The following is a 6,676-nucleotide window of genomic DNA, read 5'->3' as shown; positions in this document are numbered from 1 at the left end:
TGCAGAATCTGCTGCTTCACCCAGCGGGGACGGGGGTGCAGATGACCTCAGGGGTTGGTTAAGTGTGTGTCACCCAAAATTCTCCACTTATGCACAACAGAAACGGAGCAGGTTTGTTCCGCTGTTTTCATCAGTCGGTCAGGAGGGCCGGTGACTGGTCACAATGGAATAGTGGACGATGCCAAGGAGAGATAAGCCCTTTGTGGGCTCACAGACTCGTTGGGAGGATGAAGGCACTGAGCAAGCTTTACAATCTCTTCGCCTCCTTCTCTAAGTGTCCTTACCAGTGGTCTCCTGGTTTGGCCTTCTGGGGTTACCTGGATCTGCGGCCTGTATCTCCAACATTCCAGGAACCGGGGCACTGGCTCCTGACCCCCCCGCCAGTCTCCTTCTCTCCACCGCCTCCGCCTGTCCAGTAGGTTCCGTTTCCCCCCTGCTTGCTTTCTTCACGACTTCCCTGCCAGATGCGCGTTCATTGATGCCTTATCCATTTCTAATATGGGCACAGTGCCTAGCCTAAGCTTTAAAAACTAAGGAAATCTGACAAAAACAAAACTTGTCGATTCTAAAACATGAAAAAAAAAAACCCAACTATTGTATTTACAAAAATTGAAGTGCTTAGCCATTTCCGAACTACATATACAATGCCATTGAATCCAATGCCACTTACAGAGAGAGCAAAGCAGGTTTACAGTTTGTATAAAAAATAATACAATAATTAGCTGGACCTGTGGTGGCACAGTGGATGAAGTGTTGACCTGGAATGCTGAGGTCTCCAGTTGGAAACCCTGGGCTTGCCTGGTCAAGGCACATATGGGAGCTGATGCTTCCTGCTCCTCCCCACCTTCTTACTCCCTTTCTCTCTCCCTCTCTTTCTCTCCTCTCTAAAATGAATAAATAAAATATTTGAAAAAAGACAATAATATAATAATAAATAATAATACAAGGATAAGCTGTTTCATGTACTCACACTGTAAACCTTCTTTTGTTCCCATCCTGTGTGTAAAAATTACATGTGATTTCCAAATGTAAGCATGCCTACAAAGGTCTTAAGAAAGTCCTTACCTAGATTCCTTCAGCTTCTTGTCCTCTCCACACCTACCCTTGCCGCAGAATGTGCTTTCCCCACTCCAGTATGCCAAAGTCACGTGAACCCTGCCAACGTGGGTTTGCTATATATTCTTGCTCCCAGCTTCCCCTCAGCCCTCCGGACACTTGGTGACAGTTCTCACCATCTCTTATTCATGCACTATCTCATTTCCCAGGTAGGTGTACCAGGCTTCTCTTGTTGAAGAGTGCTTAATAATTTACACGGACATATCTTGTTTAATCTTTTAACAATTCTTATGAGGAAAGTCTCAGAGAAGTCTGGTGGCCAAGGTAATAACATCTGAAGACCTGAACTTGAGCTTTTTTTTAAGTTAAATTTTTTCGGGTGACACTGGTTAATAAAATTATACGGGTTTCAGGTGCCCAATTCTACATGTCATTGTACATCATATTGCGTGTTCACCCCCACCCAAGTCAAGTCTTTGCCCTTCACCATTAACCCCCTCCCACCCCCTCCACTTCTCTCTACTACCCCCTAGCCCACTGGCAGTCACTGCACTGTTGTCCATGTCCATGTGAACTCAGTCTTATGATGCCATGTTTAAGATTCTACCCCAGCCCTGGCCGGTTAGCTCAGCCGGTTTGACGGTTTGAGTGTTGTCCTGAAACATCAAGGTTGCTGGTTTGATCCCCAGCCAGGGCACAAATGGGAAGCAACCAATGAATGCAAAACTAAGTGGAGCAACAAATGAATAATTCTCTCTTTCTCTGCCTCCCTGTCTTTCTCTCTCTCTCTCTCTAAACTCAATCAATTAAAAAAAAAAAGATTCTACCACAACCACCTCTTTCCTTTTCTTCTGCAGCTTCTAAAGCATCTCAGCAGGTTATTTAAAAAAAAATTTTTTTAGAGAAAGCATCTTAGCCTTTAATTGAGTGAGAAGCAAAATTATTTTGAGAACTCTCTCACTTTCTACTTAAAAATCTGATTCATCACATCTCCTCTCATATCCTCCTAACTGCGTTACTTCTGTTCTAAAATTAACCCCTCCAGACCTTTGCTCTTTCATCTCAGCCTCTCCTGCCTCCTTAAAACCTTTCTGCTTCTGCATTTTCAATCAGTTCATTAAAAATATTTTTTTCAATTACAGTTTACATTCAATATTATTTTGTATTAGTTTCAGGTGTACAACATAGTGGTCAGACAGTCAATCATATATCGTACTTTACAACATGTTCCCCTTGATATTTCCTGTACCCACCTGGCACCCTACACAGTTATTACATACATATTCTTGACTATATTCCCTCTGCTGCACTTTACATCCCCATGGCTCCATCAGCTCTTTACTAGCATGTTCTTCTACTGAGAGTTACAGCCAAGGCTTTAAGGGGGAAACAAATCGCCCATGACTCTGCTCCTTTCAGTTTGCCTTTATGACTCTCAGCACTACATTTTCCAGGCTAGTCTTGCTCTCTGCTTTCATCGCCGTCTGCCATGATCAGCACCACCACCTGTATTTCCCTACCCCATATAAACTAACTTTTGACTCTTGGGACTTTTCTCTTGTAGATCACAACTGATGTGGTCTCTGGGCTTTTCTCAATACATGGTCTCTAGTATTCACCATGGTTATGTATTGATACTTTTTCATTCTTAGCACTGGCTTCCTTCTTGACTTCGGAAATACTCTACTCTCCCATCCTTCTGTTCTCTTGGGCTGCTTCTCACACTCTTCCCTGCTGGTTCCCCTTCCTCCATTTTATCCCCTCCCTCCATTTTATCCTCTCCCTTTGCTCTCGACATTTTCTCTTATGCAGGTGATTCCTAGGTTCACACTTTCAACACTGACTTTTCCCCTGAGCTTTGGTCACAACCGTCTTTTATAAATCAGCACTCAAGTGTGTCCCATCACCTTAAGCCCCACATATCTTAAACTTCACTGAACTTTTTTGCTCAATCAACTGTGCTCTCTGAATTTTCTTCTCTAAGGATATCTTCATTCTCCCTTCCCTCCAGCTCAAACCTTACAGTGCTCCTGGCTTCCTTTATCTTTTTTCATATCTAGGCAGGTACCAATTTCTTTCCATCCTCGCTGCCAACACCTTACTGTGTAGAATTTTAGGATGATACCAGACTTCATCATCTTTACCTCAGTTATTACAATAGTCTCTGAATTATCTCTCCCCTCCATTTTTTTTCATTCAGCCCTACACAGTTTTTCCAAATTAATTTTAAAAACATGATACAAGTCATCTTCATTTTAAAAGCATCAATATCTCCTTATCTCCATAGGATAAAATCTGGATTCCTTAATAGAACCATAAAACTGGCCTGTTAGTCCCTGAACATTGCAAAGCACACTTATGGGTCTTTGGCAATTTTGTCTACAGAATTTGATTACCTATATTTAAATTTACCCTTCCTTCTTTGTTAAGCATGTTTGAAACTTTCCCTGTTACTTCAAATTTTCAGAGTTGAGCTCCCATAGCTCTTTTGTGTATAATTTTCACTTTTAAGTTTGTGCTAGATTGTAGTAGCAAGTGTTTTATTTATTATGTGTATATATGTATGCATGTTATCTGTATAAATATGTAACATATAATACATGTCTGTATTCACACTGTGAACACATACACACATGTATTCCTTATCTCTATTAATATGAAACACCCTTAGCACCAACCTAGTGCCCTCATAGTAGACGTCTAACAAGGACCTGTTATTGATGAGCCAGGGAGTGATGATTTCTAATCAAGGAGAACGAAGAGGACTACATGCAGCCAAGGGTTTTTGTGGATCGTGCACCCCAGAAGTGATATGGGGTGAGGTCATAAGAGAGGATTAGTTAAGGATTCTCCTTTCCCAGAACAAGTTCAGGGTTTTATTCCATTCTCACATACTGCTCATCTTTCTAGGGATCCCAGAAAGGCAGCAGATAGTTACAGGGAAGTAAAAAGTCATGGAATCAGAGGGATAGGACTCTTGAAAATGATCAGATTCATCAGGGTATCTAAAGCAGTGGTTTTCAACTGCGGGTCCACTAAAAATTTCATGCTGGTCTGCGAAAGAATTAACCACTGCAAAGTTGTATGAAGATTATAGAGTCCATAATCATTTTTTTGTTGTTGTGACAGAGACAGAGAGAGGGACAGACAGGCAGGAAGGGAGAGAGATGAGAAGCATCAATTCTTTGTTGCAGCTCCTTAGTTGTTTATTGACTGCTTTCTCATATGTGCCTTGACTGGGGGGCTATAGCAGAAAAAGTGACCCCTTGCTCAAGCCAGTGACTTTGGGCTCAAACCAGCGACCTTGGGCTTCAAGCTAACGACCTTTGGGTTCAAGCCAGCAACCTTGGGGTCATCACTATGATCCCACAGCCAAGCCAGCAACCCTGTGATCAAGCTGGTGAGCTTGCACTCAAGCTGGATGAGCCCTGTGCTCAAGCCAGACACCTCGGGGTTTCGAACCTGGGTCCTCTGTGTCCTAGTCCAACACTCTATCCACTGCGCCACCACCTGGTCAGGTTTTAATCGTTTTGTTTTTATAATAAAAAAACCCCTAACCTCTTCATTCTTTTTTTATTGTTGTGGGAGTTGGAGATGATGCATATAAAGCACCCACCCACGTTTTATACAAGGGCTCTCTTTATTGTTATTACCCACATCATATTTCTGAATTTACTCCCCTTTCCTCCACATTATTCCCGCATTAGTTCAAGTTCTTGACATACTTTGTTTGGGTTACTAATTAGAGTGCTCATTTCTAATTCATTCTCTCTAATTGTGGTAGATACCTATTTGAAATTTCAATTTGATTATGATTGTATACCTTCATTATTCATCTAATATCCTTTAAGCACCTGAAATATGTTCCCCCCAAATGTCTTCATGGTTTGTTACCAATTGGAATAGTAATTTCCATGAGGGCAGGGGCTTTTGACTATGTGCCAGGCTCTGTCATTGTGTAGAACAAGCAAAAAGCCCTGTGCTCATGGACATGACCTTCTAAAAGGAGCTCCCTTGGCTTTACCTTTATCAGACCAGTCAGCCTCTTTTTTTACACTGCCTTCTCCCCTCACCCCAGCATGCACCCTGAGTTTCTATCTTTTATGATTGTCCAAACCACTTGCTCTGCTTAGGGTACCCTGTCTGTTCTCCTTTGCCTAATTAACCTCTACCTATTCTTCAAAGCTCAGTTTTCAGATATCAACTTCTTTAAGAATCCTCCATTGGGAAGACAAGATGGCGATGGAGTAGGTGGACGTACTAACTTCCACCTCCCAGAACCAGAGTGGATTACAAACTAATTTTAAGAACCATAATCTGGAAAAACCAACTTTGGACTAAACTAAGAGAACTCTTCAACCAAGGAACACTGAAGAAGCCACATCAGGACTGGTAGGAAAAGCAGAAATGTGGAGAGGGCTGCCTAGCTCCCCAGAGTGAACGGCAGCCAGGAGAGACTCGCCTGGCAGGAAGTGAGTTTAGCAGAGAGGGGAGGGTCCTGAATCCCAGGAACAAAGCCCCAGCCTGCAGCCCCAGAGCCTAGAAGAGGCGTATGGACAGTATTTATCTGAAAACAAGACAGGATACTGTTTGTGAGAAAGAGACTGATTTCTCAGACCCAGGATTCTTCTTAAAGGGACCACATAGAACACCTTTCTCACAACTACTCACCCGGGGTTCTGGGGATGGGGAGAGAGGAGAGGACCAAAGCAGCTGGAAGAGACTGTAATTTAGGAGGCACAGGGAGAAACATTTTGAGAGTCAGCCACTCTAACCTCTGGGATGAGTCACTCCCCAAATCAGAAGTGAATATTTCCCCCAGAAACAGCAATACCAGCAAAGGGAAGCAGGACACCAGCCAAACAAGCTCTCCCACGGCAATCAGAGCAGAGTCGCTTAGAAGGAGGGAGCTTTTGGGACTATAGTAGTGAGTGTTAGGGTCTGAGCTGCAGCGCCCCCACCCACATGGCTGAGGGCTTGCCCGAGGGCAGGTGGTGGCGGGATATGGAAGCATGGATCTGTCAGCAAGGGCAGAAGCCGGCTGGCCACCACTGATGTCCTGGTGTGAGCTCAGTCTTGCCTGGCTGGGGAGGAGGGAATGTGCAAAAGTAGTCAAGCACAGCTGCGGGCTGCCTGCAATCCAGCCTGCGGGGGAAGGGCAGGAGCCCTGGAAGGAGCGGAGACCCGCCCTTGAGCAAGGGCGCAGGAGCACAGCCTTGCCCCATCCGCAGAACCAAGGCTTGTGGCCTGACTTGGGAGCCGGCTCCTCCCACGGGGGTGGAGACAAAAGCCCAAAACAGGTGGAGTCCCGCTACTGAGCATGGGCATGCAGCCCTGCCCGGCTTGTGGAGCCAAGGCTTGCAGCTGTCACACGAGTGGGCTCCTCCTGCAAGGGTAAGGCGAAAGCCTGGAATTAGGCAGAGACCCGCAGCTGAGCAAAGGTGCTCACCCCTGCCTTCAGGGCTGAGCATAACGCCACCCACGGGAGCAAGGCTCAGGCCAAGGCCACCGAGGCTTGTACACCCGAACACAAGATCACTGCCACTCCCATGAAGGAGAGGCAGAAACCACAGCAACAGTCCCAGTGGGCAGGCACCAGCAACACCCATACCTGAATGCC

The sequence above is a fragment of the Saccopteryx bilineata genome, chromosome 3, assembly GCF_036850765.1.
Source record: "Saccopteryx bilineata isolate mSacBil1 chromosome 3, mSacBil1_pri_phased_curated, whole genome shotgun sequence".
NCBI lineage: Eukaryota > Metazoa > Chordata > Mammalia > Chiroptera > Emballonuridae > Saccopteryx > Saccopteryx bilineata.
This window is presented reverse-complemented; position numbering follows the sequence as displayed.